Source organism: Onychomys torridus, chromosome 8 (assembly GCF_903995425.1).
Source record: "Onychomys torridus chromosome 8, mOncTor1.1, whole genome shotgun sequence".
NCBI lineage: Eukaryota > Metazoa > Chordata > Mammalia > Rodentia > Cricetidae > Onychomys > Onychomys torridus.
In genome coordinates, this window is record NC_050450.1 from 43,460,600 (window position 1) to 43,475,106 (window position 14,507).

Sequence of the window (14,507 nt, forward strand, 5' to 3'; positions counted from 1 at the left end):
GGTGAAAAGCTCCTGAGTAAAAAAAGGGAAAGGGTTCAAGTAAGGGAGGAACCAGCTCCTATCACTGTGGTTCTTTCTTTTGTAAAAGCATATATTAATTGTATTTAATAGCTGGCTTGATTATGACATTTGCACACATAAGTATAATGTATGTGATCATGTTTACCCTCTTTTATTCCTCCTCTCTCATTCCTCCAGATCCCCTTCCTCAATAGTTCAAGGGAGGATGCGGGATGAAAAGCATAGTTATACCCGCTCCCCACCCATTGCTGTGGACAGAGCTGCCGTCTGACTTATCCTGTGTCAGAACACAGACAGCTGGAAATATCCTCTCTGGGCCTCCTGTGGACATATTCTAGTTCTGATCACTCATTGGCTCCTTTATTTTCTTCCCCCCCAGAAACCTCTGCGGATACCTTGTGGAAAGTAAAATTGTTCCAACTCTTAGCCAAGGATCCAAGGTTAGCAGTTTCTCTTGGTGAGACCTCTCCACTGGTGCTGAGCCAGAGCCAAACTGTACTGTATCTATGCACACGGGGACTACAGGAAAGCATTGTCGTCAATATCTCAGACCTGGCACCAGGCTGCCTGGATCTCAACCCCAGCTCCCCATTTGCTAAGTGGTTAGGCCTCCAGCAAGTCTCTGACCTCTGTGAACCTTGATTCCCTATTCCATAACACAGGGATAAAAATAGTATCTAGATGGGGCTGGAGAAGATGGCTCAGTGGTTAAGAGTATGTACTGCTCTTCTGGAGGACCAGAGTTTGGCTCCCAGCGTGCACAGGAGGCAGTTCACGATTGCATCTAACTCCAGCTCCAGGGAATCTGACACCTTCTTTTGGCCTCTGCAGGCACCCTCACTCACTTGCATAAACCCACACACAGACCCATGCATCCATACACACATAATTAAAAACAAAACATTTAATGTATATGTTAATGTTATTATTTAGAGTTGAAGATACTGCTAAGGCAGGTAGAGTGCTTGCTGAACATGCATGAAACTCTGGATTTGTTACTAACACTCAGGTGTGGGGTGGTGCATGCCTGGCATCACAGAGCTGAAGAGGTAGAAGCAAGAGGATCAGTTCAAGGTCATCCTTGTTTACCTAGAAAGTTTGAGGCCAGGCTGGGCAACCCCATCTTTAAAAAACAGTGTGTGGGGGTGGTTCTGTCTCACAGCAATCTTGTGTAAATCGAAGGGGAAAATAAGGGTGAGCGATCTAGCAGGGATCCAGTATGGTAGTAAGTTTTTAAAAGATTAGCCATTATTAATGGGAAGTGTAAGTCCAGGGCCTTGCACCCATCAGTAGGCAAAGTGGGAACTAGAAAGGAGCTTCTGTAGTCACAAGCTGGGCTGCTTCCCCTGTCCCAGGCCTAAGGACACCTAGGCCACCCCTACCCACTGCAGACAGAGCTTAACTCCAGATAGGCAACTCCTAGACTCTGGGAATGTCACAGCTCCTAGACTCTGGGAATGTCACAGCCAAAATGGATCTCAAAGGGACTCTGTCTTCATGTGCAAACGGGCAGAGTCCCATTCTGGGGATGCTGCTTGCCCCCAGCTGACATGGTGAGTGGCCAGGTCTGAACTAGTCCAAGAAACTGGTTCTCCTTGAACTAACCTCCTGGCTCCTCTGTCCTCTCCGCTGGCTTGCTCTGTCCCTTAGAGCTGAGCCTGCGCTAAAGAACCAGGGGTAGAAGCTGATTTGGGAGTCCACTGAGAGGGTTGAAGCTGGCTCTGCCCCTGGGAACCCCATTCCCAGGAACACCCTGGCTGTGGGCCATGTGTGGAGCATTCCTGGGTAAGACGAGACAGACTCGTTTTTCTGGTTATCTCGCTCTTCAAAGGCACCGAATAGTTAAACTTCCAGGGCAAGGGAGAAAGGAGCAGGGCGCCACCTCTTCTCAGAGTCCCTGTGAACAGGGCACAGAGTTCCCTGACAGCCTGCAGGAAATGTTTTGAGATGGGAGGCGGGAACGGAAAAGCCCACCTGCGCCGCGTTCTGGAAACCTGGGGCAGAAGAGGGGCAGAATCTAGACCACCCTTTGAGCTTCACCACCCCAGTCTGTCACTTAAGACCTTGTTGGGGTGCCTAGAGTCCAAGCACCTCAGCAAAAGGATACCGGACAAGCGCAGACACCCACACTTGGGGGTCCCCAAACCAGTGTTCTTCACCCTTCGCGCCGCCCACCCCCGTTCTTACCTTATTCTGTCCTGCAGCCCCAGGCAGAAACCATACAGGACTACCCCTCCAGCCCCACAAGCAGGAGTCGACCCCAAATCATTCAGGCCCCAGCTCTCACAGGATGGCGTGATCCCTGAAGTTGAAATACCAGAAGGAAAGCGCCCTTACCCCAGTATCGGATCCTATCCTCAGCTCTGCGAGCCAGGTGCTTGCAGCCCGCCCTGGCTGCTCTGCTTGCCCCGCTGTGCAGGGCGCTTCCTGTTCCCCTGGGTCAGCACCAGCAATGGGCAGGTCCCAACAAGAGCAGGCTCAGCCGGCATAGGCGCCAACCCGACCCGTTAAGATGCTCTGTAGGGATGAGGTGGCCACAGGGTCTCCCTGGGGGATGAGAGGCAGAGAGATGCACCGTGGGGTGGTAGCTTGATGCATGTGCCCACATGCAAAGTATAGGACCCACAGAGCCACAGTGTGCAGGCAGCCTGCGAAAGGAGGACTCTGTGCCTACAGGGCTGTTTCCTGGGACCTGGTCCCAACAGGTGAGCATGCTCGCAGGGCGTAGAGGCACCCTGGCCTCCCTGTTTCACCCTCCGAGCCTCCCACACCCAGGAGCACTACATGAGACTTCTTGTAAAAATACACAGCAATTCATATCTTCCTATCATTTACCAGTTAAATTTTTTCTAACAGTTTCCCATAAATCTTAGATTGTGATCTAATCACCTTAGGATGGCGTAAAATGTCCTGGAACCACCTGGTGATGCCGTCACATCACTCTCTGAGCTGCTACTGTCCTGGAGCGGCCTTTTCCCTCGGCAAACGCCTTGAATGGGAGCTGCCCCAAGACCCGTGATTTTGTGGCTTCCTCTACTTAAGCCTCTCATTCTACTTAAGCCGTTTCAAACACCCACCCAATACCTCCTGTGTCACTTCAGGGTCTTTCTCGGCACCCTGTTTGTCCAATGACTATCCTCACCCACTGGACCCTGGGTTCCACAAAGCCAAGGGCTTTGTGTTCCTTATTCACGATGGGATCCCCGCTGTGTGCAGGGATCAGTACTGGGTGCACGCCCAGCTCAATCGATATCAGCTGAAAATGGAAGGTTCTGGACCTAGGAAAAGTCAGGAGAGAAGAAAACGGAACTAACCTTTGGAGATGGTCCCCTCCTTCCATAAGCAGGAAAGCATGGGGCTCGAGAGAAGGCTCAGAGGTTAAAAGCACTTGCCAGAATTCCAGAGTACCAGGGTTTGGTTCCTGGCTCTCAGAGCTGGTGGCTCACAACCACTTGTAACTCTGGCTATAGGTGATCCGACACCCTTTTCTGGCCTCTACTGGCACCTGAACTCATGAGCACAAACCCACACAGACACACAGACATACACATAACTAAAAATAAGATGGCTTTTTTTTTTTCTGGAGAGGGAGGAAAATTAAAAAAAAAAAAAGTCCCAAAGTGCAGGTGACAGCCAGGGACTTTCCTCCATCTGCACCATCAAAAAGTGATGCTGTGTTTTCTTAGGGCTCCAGTCCCAGCACCATCTCTCAGCCAACTGTGTTGCTTTGGGTCTTTTACCTAACCTCTGGGAACCTTGTTCTCCTTGTCTGGAAGATGAGCTGGTAAGAGCTTCTTACCCACTGGGTTTTATGAAAATGAAAAAAAAAAAAAAATTGTGAACATGAACACGCTGACCACAGTGCCTGGCACCTGCGTACAACCTGGTGAGTGCTTAGTTTTCAATGAAACAAAGCCTGGGCTAGGGTGAGGTTGGGGCCCACTGGCATCTCTGGAGAGAGTCCAGCCTGTGCCCCATTGGAACAGGAAGCAGGTCTGCGCTCAACTCTCAGCTTGCTGGCCCCACTCCATGCTCTTCTGGAAGACTGCTAGCAGGTACTTGTCTGGGGTGGGGCCTGACACTCCCCAGCTGCCCAGGCCCAGACAGACAGGAAGGGAACACAGGCTGAGGGGCCCACTTTGGACTATCACATGGGGATCATCAAGTCATACACACCTGTTCATGAATAAAACCCTGTGAGGATCTATGTATGAATCCCAGCCTTGCTTCGCAAAAGAGGGACCAGTTGTGTGGCCTCAGGTAACGCTTGCCTTCGCTGAGCCTCAGTTTTCCCAATGAATGAGAATGAAGTCAGAGAGAGCATAGATGTGAGACCTGGTTTTCAGTGCCAGCATGTCTCAGTGACAGGCTCATCCCAGTAACGATGGTCTGTGGATAAGGAAGACTTTAGGTACTAGGTCCTGCCTTGCCCTAACTGATCCTGAATTTGCGTCTGCAGCATGCAGCATAATGCCACAAGGTTGTTTGTTTGCTTGCTTGTTTTATTTATTTGTTTGTTTGTTTGTTTGTTTGTTTGTTTTGTGGAGCTAAGGATCTAACCCAGGGCCTTGCACTTGGTAGGCAAGCACTCTACCACTGAGCTAAATCCCCAACCCCTGTTTTATTTTTAAAATTTCCAATCTCTCTATTACACTGATTGATTGATTGATTGATTGATTGATTGACTAAATGGGGGAGGGGAGGGAATAGAAGAGGCTACAGCACATATTCGGACATTAGAAGCCAACTTTTAGGAGCCGGTTCTTTCTAGCCATGTGGGTCCTGGGGAACAAAGTCAGGTTATCAAGTGTGGCAGCAAGTGTCTTTACGTGCTGAGCCATCTCACCTGCCCTGGCTTGTTTTTATAAGACAGGGTCCCGTGTAGCTCAGGCTGGCCTCAAACTTACTCTGTAGCCAAGGGTGGCTTTGAACTTTTGATCCTCCTGCCTCTACCTCCCAAATTCTGGGATCATGGGAATGCGCCGTCACACCTGGTTTAGGCAGTATTGGGAATGGCACCTAGGGCTTGTGCACGTTAGGCCAGCACTCTGCCAGCTGAGCCACACCCCCAGCCCTGCTGGGATAGGATTTTAAGAAGTCCTGATTCTGGTCATCCTGTGATTCAGCTCCCAGGTCCTCAGAACACTGCTCTAGTATTCAAAAACTTAGTGGCACTAAACTTGTCACCACTGATGCAGAGTGTCCCAGAAAATGGAGTGATTCCTGTCCCTGGGGAAAGCAAGCAGTCTGAGCCACACTTTGTGGAGGATGTTCTATTCCAGGGAGATATAGAGTAGTAAAGTCCCTCTGGCTCATTCAGGCATGGCTCTTTGAACTATACACACAGAGGCAGCTCCATCCAGTGTTAAAAGCATCTCCCAGAGTCTTGAAAGATGTCCCTGGCCATGGACCCATCTGTACACCTACCAACACTGCACAATACTTAGGTCAGAGCCCTGAGAGGGTCCCCAGCAGCTTGGAGTCTGAGGTCACCCATCCACTGTGTGGTCTCAGTCACATACATAAGCTCCACCCCACAGATGTCTCTGTAAGTGGTGTGTCTATCAGGGGCAGTGAGGTGGGGGTGGCTCAGTGCTTCCAGAGCTGTCTCTTACATTGAAGGCCAAACCAATAGAATAGGACTGGACTTGTGATAAACATACAGACTGAAGATGACTGCGTCGTTAAAAACAGGGCTGGTGCCTGTGCCCTGCCCCCAGCCCTGCTCATCACCCGATAGGGAACTCAGGGCTGAGCAGCATGCCGGAGGACCCCTAAGAGTCCTTTCCACTCCGGCAAGCTGGCTCTGCTCGCACAACATCCTGGGTCCTGTCAGAAGAGGTCTGGGGACATCTGGTCAGGTGTGCTGTGACCTTCATGCCTGTGACAACATATGCAGCAGCCCGTGTGTGGTGTGCCACTTTAAACCCAGGAGTTTATGGCTCTGATGAATGTCTTTCCTATGAGGAGATCAAGGAATCAAAGCCAGACCAAGCCTCAGCCGAAGGAACACCAGGAAATGCTCCTGTCTTTCCCAGAAACACCCCAGCATGGAGCAGAGGGACACCTGTCCTCCGGCCAACACCTCCCTTTTTTAAACTTTAATCTTTAAGTTTGCATACATGTATGCAGTCTATGTCAAGCATGTGGCCCTCACCTCCACACCTCCCACCTTCCCTTTTCATACCTTCTATTTGTTCCCTTTGACTTCTAGACAATTTCATTCCTACTTTTATTTTATATAATATAGTCTATGACTATATTAAAATCTAAGAGCCACAAGTGAGAGAAAACCCTACTTTCTAACATGATTATCCCCAATTTCATCTGTTTCCCTACAAATGACATAACTTTGTTCTTGTTTAAGGCTGAAAATCATGCATTTGCGTGCACACATTTTCCTTGTCTGTTCTCTGTTGATGGATGTCTGGGTTGGTTCATCTCAGCCCCTGTGAATATTGCTGCAGTGATCATGGTGTGAAAGTGTCTGTGACATACAGACTCAGTCCTCTGGGTAAATCACAGGAGGGGTAAAAAGGTCATGTGAAAAAGAAAACTGGATATCCACATGCAGAAGGGTGATACCACGTTTCTCGCCATCTCTCTGCGTGAAAATTGTCTCCAAATGCATCAAAGACCTTAGCCTAAGACCCGAAACTCTGAATCATTATGGAGGAGAGAGGGAAAAATGTGTTGTGACCTAGACAAAAGCAGAGACTTCTTGAGTAGCCCTCCAATGGCCAACAGCTCCCTTTACTCAGCACATGTGTCCCAAAGCTCCTAAGGAAACACAGTTCACTGGGTAAAGCCATTCGTCACCAAGCCTGACAACCTAAGTTCGATCCTTGAGACCCACACAATAGAAGGAGAAAACTAACTCCCATAAATTGACCTCTGACTTCCACACACCTGCTGTGGAATAAATGTTAAGAACTGAAGGAAGGAGAGAAGGGAAATAGGAAGACACTTGCCTTTTATTCCAGCTCTCAGGGAAGGGAAAAAAGCTAGCATGGCTGCCCAGGACACCCTTCCCCAGTTGTAACAGGGGCTGACCCCTGAACAGACTCCCCACTTCTGGAACCTGGTCTATCTATGTACCGAAGCTGCAGGAGTACCGGCTGATTGCTCAGGTGCTGTTTGAACTTGAAGGGCCTTTCAAGAAAGGATGGGTCCCTGGCTTCACTCCTCAGCACCATTGAGACTATCTTCCCTATCCCCAAAGCCAGTGCCACGGCAGCGAACTCGGGGCTGCCACATCCTCACCCCTCACTCCTCCTCCTCCTGTCTCTTTTGCTCTGGACGGTCCGTGCTAGGGATGGTTCTAGCGGCATTCAAGAGGGAATCCTGACTGTATTCTGTTTGTGGGGTGGGGACGATGAGCTGGGAGTGTGCCTTCAGAACAGACTGGAGACTCTGAGTTCTGCATAGTTGTTGGCTAGGAAGGCTAATTTCTTTCATCCTTCCTCCCTCCCTCCCTCCCTCCCTCCCTCCCTCCCTCCCTCCCTCCCTTCCTCCCTTCCTTCCTTCCTTCTTTTCCTTGGCAGTAGAGAACCATCAAATGTTTTTGAGAAGAAGCAGGACTACATTTTAGGGAAACCAATCTACCACCAGACCAAGACTCTCCTTCCTCTGCACGAGGGGCAGGAGCTCCTGCTTTGTCACCTGAGCCAAAGGCAATTTTCATCCGCAAGCCCCAGAGGAACACTCCATCCATCCGTCAGTTTGCAGGCAACCACTCCTGAGTGTTCTCATAAAACCCAAAGGCCCTCGGTGCACGTGCACAGCAGACAGCCAGTGGCTGGAAACCACACAGGTGGGTCACATGACCTAGAGAAAGCCACCGGACCTGTCGTGGGCCTTACTTTACCTACGAGCTGGTGATGATAAGAGCTCTTCTGACCCACTTCCCAGGGCTGCAGGAGGACAGATAAAATGACAAGATGATGTGCGGAGGGAAGGGGCAGGTGGCACCCTCTAGGACCAGCAATGTGTGAGATTGCAGCATGCCCAGAGGCTGTCTCAGGATAAGATCCACCCACCCCTGAGAATGGAAGGAAGAAGCACCCGAAAGGAAGCTGCCAGAGTGGGTAGCATGCTCACCCAGCTTGTAAGGAGCCCTAGGTTCCATCCCCAGAACCACAAATGAGCTTCTTCAGAGTTTGAAGGAAAAGAAAAATCAACTTTTAGGTTGAAGATAGCAGGTTTTTGTTTTGTTTGGGGGGCTTATTTATTTAGAGACAGGGTCTTATGTATTCCAGGCTGGATTTAAATTTACTATTTAGCTGAATATAACAACCTTCAGCTTCTGATCCTCCTGCTTCCCTCTCCTGAGTGCTGGGAGTACACACACACACACACACACACACACACACACACACACACACACCTGGTTATATGATGGTGGAGATTGAACCTAGAGCTCCATAAATCCTAGGCAAGCACTCCCCATCTGAGCCACATTCCCAGGCCCCAAAATAGTGTTTTCATAGACAATAAAATACCCATCCTTATACCAATGTTATGCTAAAAATACAACAGTTAGTTTATAACTGTATAGTTATTTTAATTGTTATTAACAGAAAAGGCCTCCAGTGGCTTTATACCTGGGAGCCTCAAGAGTCAGAATGCAAAAGGGGGATATAAAGGATGCTAAGTGCTCCCAGGCATGTGAGTTTGGGAGAAGAAAAAGGATAAATGGGAGGTGGTGCAAATGTGAGTTTTTGTGTGGGGTTTGCTTTGCTAGATTCCTTGACTGGTTCATTCAGTGCTCATAAAGAAGAACCTTCTACCTGGAGTTCTAGAACAAAGGATGAGAGAAACTGATCTTCCACCGTGGGGGACTTCATCCTTGTGGGGGCAAATGCCTTCTTGTAGAAAGGGTACAGGGAGATGATATTCACTGTGTCGTTTTGTAAAAGTGAGATACAGAGAAACCATGTGGGGTGGGGGAAGAAGTCTTCTCCTGGTAAGGGAACTTGGAAGGACAAGTGACCTGGGTGTGGGATGCTGTCAGAGTGAGGAAGATAGCCATGTGGCTATCTTAAGGAAGAGAGTTCCTGGACAAAGACACAGGTCATGCACAGACCCGAGCAGGAGTAAGGGGTCCTGTGGGGCACTGGAGGGATCAAGGAATGAGAATGTCTATGTAAGCAGAGAGGTGGCTCAAAGCCTTTGAATCCAGAGATATGAGAGAGGGGGATGGTACTGTGGGATCTGAGTGGCAGTTACACAGAGAGGAAAAAGCAGGGATGGGGCCGTGGGCTAGTGCCTTGGCACCATGCATGGACTGCGGAGATGGTTCAGTACTTGCCATCATGAGGACTTGAGCTCAGCCCTGAACTCAAAAGCTAGGCCTGAGGGAGCACACCAGGAATCCCAGCCCTGGGAGGCAGAGGCAGGGAGATGAACCTCTGAGACTCATTGGCCAGCCGGCCTGGTCTAATCAGTGAGCTCTAGGCCACTGAGAGACCCTGTCTCTAACAATGTAGATGATGTCTTGAGGCATGACACCTGAGATCATCCTCTGACTTCCATATAAACAAACATGCAGTGCAGAGAGAGAAAGAGAGAGAGAGAGAGAGAGAGATTAAAATAAACAACCTTCAAAGGTACCCCATGAAGCCAACTGGTGGGATCCAGTCCCGTTTTTGGCCTGTGACAGATCATCCTGCTGTTTTGTGGTTTTTATAATCCACCATTTTGTTGTTTTATGGTGAGTTATTCACACAGCTCTAGGAAACTTTCCCCCAAACCTCGACTTCAGCTGCTCTTTTCAAAACCGGAAGACATGGCCTTGGGCTCTTGGGTGGCTCCAGTTGGCTGAAACTAAGTGGTGAATGCTTCTAGGGACCACTTACAGGCGCTCCTCCTTAAAGCCAGTTTGCATGTGGAAGAGAAGCAAATTGTGTTCCCTTCAACTAGAGCAGAGGGAAGAGCCTGGCTATGGCCACACCACCTGAACATGCCCAATCAAATCTGATCATGGAAGTTAAGCAGGGCCAGACCTGAATGGGAGAAAGCCAAGCCCAGGAGGGCCACCCACTTTCCTGCAGCAGCTAGACACCCTCTGGCCCAGGAGCCCAACTGAGATTACTGCCTCTTAGAGAGGAGCATCTGTGTGTGAGCTAAACCTCTCTGAGCCAGGGTGAAGCCTGGACTAGCTGGTCTGCGGAGAGGGGGAAGGACCCCGGAGAGCCACCCACCCCACTCACTGGCCACCAACCCCCATGCCCTTCCAGATTCCTCTGGCCATCCCTGCCCCTTCAGGTCCCTGTGGAACTCCACTGACAGTTATTTTTGAGGTCATGCCTTGCAGAGGCCTACCTAGGATGTGCTAACCAAGGCCCTATGAAGAGAGCCTCTCCTCTGAGGTCTGAGTTTGGACTCAAAGACACATCTGCAACTTCAACTGTGCAGCATCTGACCAAGAAATGACCAGAGGGCCCAGGACACGCCGAGGTCTGTCTCATAATTCCCTTGAAATAATGAGATATACCAGTTATGTAGGAGTAGGAGAGCTTTATTTCGGGGGAGAATGTGGTTCTCATTATGGAACCAGGCCTGGCCTGAAACTCACTACACAGACCAGGCTGGCCTCGAACTCCCAGAGAGCTGCTTGCCTCTACCTCCCAGTGCTGGGATGAACAGCATTCACTGAGAGCTTTGTTAGAAAGAGCACAGAGGCCAGTTGTGACGGCACACACAAAGTTCAGCTAGAAAGACTAAGTCCAGGGGATCTAGTGCACAGCACAGTGGCACCCCGGCACTTGAGATGTGAAGGCGGGGGTGTCAGGAGTTCAAGGTCAGTCTTGGCTACATAGAACTCAAAGCGAACCTGAGCTACATCAGACCCTGTCTCAAAACAAAACAGAGAGAGGAGAGGAAGAAAAGAAGGAAGATGGGAGGGAGGGGAGAAAAAAAGTGAGAGAACAGAGTAAAACAGAGGCGGGCCAGCCCTGCCGAACCGGCCGCCATGTATCCTCTGCTTCTCGCCTCTTTGATTCAGCAGAACCCTCGGCAAACGTGTTGAGTCTTCAGACACACAGACCTCAGCTTCCGACCTGGGTGGCCTTGGATAACTTAATCGGTAGGCCTGTCTTTCTTCATCTGTTAGGAAGGCTGTCATCAAAAAGACTGAAGACAACAAGGGTTGGGGAGGGCGTGGAGGAAGAGAAGCCCGGTGCATGTTGCCGGTGATGGAAACAGCCGTGATGGAAAACAGCAGGGAGGTTCCTCAAAAAAAAAAAAAAAAAAAACTACAAATAGAACTACCATATGGCCCAGCAATCCCACCTCTGGGCGGGCATCCAAAGGAAATGAAATCAGTCTGCCCACCCACGTTCACCGCAGCACGTTTGCGATGCCCAATGGAAACAACCCACATGTCCATCATCCAATGAGTGGATAAAGACAATGTAGTCTGTATACATGATGGAATACTACTCAGACTTTAAAAAGCATGTGGGGCAGGAGGGCTGGGGTAGGAGAGGGAGGGGGAGGGAGGGGGAGGGAGTGGGGACGGACTGGCAAGCTGGCTCACCAGATAAAGATGTTTGACACCACGCCTGAAGATTTGTGTTCTATCCCCAGGACCCATGTGGTGGAAGGAGAGAACTGACTCCACAAAGTTGTGGTCTGACTGCCACATGCTTCCTGCGGCATGCATGGACACACACAATAAATAAATAAATAAATATGAAATTAACATGAAAAAATAAATAGATAAGATAAAATTTTACGGAACTGTATTGTTGATATTTCATGGGTGCAGCCTCCCTGTGATGTCTAGAAGATTCTGTCCCCTTGCAAGTGTGACCTGCATAATGACAACACCATCTGAGGTACCAACAGGGATACGGGAAATTTCACGAGGCCCCACCCATAGATGAAGAGCTACAGGTAATCAATGGCTGATGAGTGAGGGAGAATTGTTTTTCTCCAGGTTATCTTTTCTGACAGGTTATCCAATCCCAGTGGTCAGCCTTAAATGCATGTACATACAGGCAACACTAGATGGACTGGCTAGGGTGTGTGTGTGTGTGTGTGTGTGTGTGTGTGTGTGTGTGTGATTAAAGAAGAGGTTGTGAATCTGAGAGGGAGTTAGAGGGGGTACAGAAGCAGTCGGAGGAGGAGAGGGAGGGTGGAAATGATATCAATAAAGTACTCACACGGAATTCTCAAAAAAAAAATCAAATTAAAAAAACAAATAAGATTTTGCCGGGTGGTGGCACACGCCTTTAATCCCAGCACTCAGGAGGCAGAGGCAGGCGGATCTCTGTGAGTTTGAAGCCAGCCTGATCTATAGAATGAGTTCCAGGACAGCCAAGAGTACACAGAGAAACCTTGTCTTGAAAAACAATTTTTTTTTTAAACAAAGAAGGAAGCCCCATCTTTCCTAACAAGGCAGACAAAGCTGAAGGACATGGGGCTAGGTGAAATAAAGTAGACATGAAGGCCAGTGAAGCACTCTCTCTCACCAGGAATCTCTAGAAAGGTTGAACTAACAGACTCCCAGAGTGGAATATGGCTGTTCCCAAAAGCCCCGAGTGTGGGAGGCAAGAAATGTTAGTCAGCTCGGACCAGTTGGCCTCGGTGGTGAGCAGCTGAGCCATGGCCAAGATTAAGGCTCGGGACCTGCGCGGCAAGAAGAAGGAGGAGCTGTTAAAACGACTGGAATATCTGAAGGTTGAGCTGTCCCAGCTTCGCGTCGCCAAGGTGACAGGCGGCGCCGCGTCCAAGCTCTCCAAGATACGAGTCGTCAGCAAATCCATTGCCTGTGTCCTCAAAAAGAAAACCTCAGAAAATTCTACAAGGGCAAGAAGTACAAGCCTCTGGACCTGCGACCCAAGAGGACTAGAGCCATGCGCCACCGGCTCACTAAGCATGAAGAGAAGCTGAAGACCAAGAAGCAGCAGCGGAAGGCGAGGCTGTACCCACTGCGCAAGTACGCAGTCAAGGCCTGATGGGGAGCAATGAAGTGCGAGACCGGGGAAAAAAAAAAAGAAATGTTGGTCAGAAGACACCAGCTAGGAGTGAGTTCTGGAGATCCACTGTGCAACGGGTGACTCTTAATAAACTAGAGCTGTTTGTGGAGATGCACATCTGTACTCTCAACTATTAAGGAGGCTGAGGCAGGAGGATCACAAGTTCCAGGGCTGCCTGGAGTACAGAGAGTTCAAGGGCAGCTTAGCAAGACGTTGTCTCAAAATAATAAAAAGTGAGCTGAAGTGTAGCTCAGTGATAGAGTGCCCCAACACACACAAATTATGTACGTGAAAATTACTAGGAATAGGTTTCACGTGTTCGCACTACAAAAACATGTCATGTGTTAAATAGCTTCATTTAGTTTTATTGATTTTTTTTAAAAATAGGACTTAGGTGCTTTCTTGGCATGCACAAAGTACCGTATTTGATCCCACAGGCACAGAATTTTCTTTTAAATAGAAAACACAGTGTGTGTGTTTGTGTGTGCGTTAGAAAAATAGATCCAAGCTGGAGAGATGGTTAGGCAGGTAAAATGCTTACCTTGCAAATGTGAGGACCTGAGTTTGGATCCCCAACACCCACATAAATGTCCAACAGATGTGACAGCCCCCTCCCCCTGTAATCCAGTGCTTGGAAGGTTGATGAGGGATCCTTGGAGCAAGATGGCTAGTTAACCTGCCTGGATTAGCAAACTCTGGGTTCAAGTGAAAGACTCTGTCTCAATAAATAAAGTGGAGAGTGACAGCATCTTCTTCTGGCCTCCAGGTGCACACACACACAGATGTGCAAGCGTATTCACACACATGGGAGTGCTCAGTGCACACACGAACGACTCACATTGAACTTTGACTCACATTGAACTTCGTACATGAGTGACACTGACATCGCTGTCGGGATACTGTCTTTTGCATTTGTAAACTGCTGGGAAGACTATGCTAAAGAAATCGGAGGGAGAGTGGACCTCTTTGCCTTCTTCAGCATCTCTGATTCCTCAGTCTCTGCCATCCCAAGCCTCCGTTTTCCCACTTACGTCCCTGGGGGTTGGGGACCTGACTGGTTAGCATGACAAGCATTTGGCAAGATGCCAGGCTGCTGAAGCAGCTGACAGGGTAAAGTCAGAACTATCACAGTACAAGCTTAAAAATCTGTGGAATTCGGAATTCTCTGCACATCACTGGCCGTCAATGTGCCCAGGAGCCCTTTGTGGGAGCAGTCTTAGACACATTCGCCCACATGCGTGCACGCACACGCGCACACACACCTGCAGGCCGACGACACTCCTCTTTTTGTCGTGAATTGTTTCAAAGGTGAAGATGCAGCCTGAGAGATAGGAACTCTTCTAGGGTTTCAGAGGGAACAGAAAATCAAGGGCATGAAAAGAGGAGGTGCTAGACCCGGACTGGGGTCTCATCTCCTTGATGAGCATGTGCACAGCCCTGAATTCCAGCCTCAGAAAGAAAAAGGGAAAGGGGGAGGGAAGAAGAGGACAGGAAAGGAAAGAG

At 49.3% G+C, this 14,507-nt stretch overlaps 1 pseudogene; it reads left to right on the forward strand.

Annotated features, from left to right (window-relative positions):
* Window positions 1-12,611: 12,611 nt before the first annotated feature.
* LOC118590402 lies at window positions 12,612-12,983 on the forward strand (annotated as a pseudogene).
* The last annotated feature ends 1,524 nt before the right edge of the window (window positions 12,984-14,507 follow it).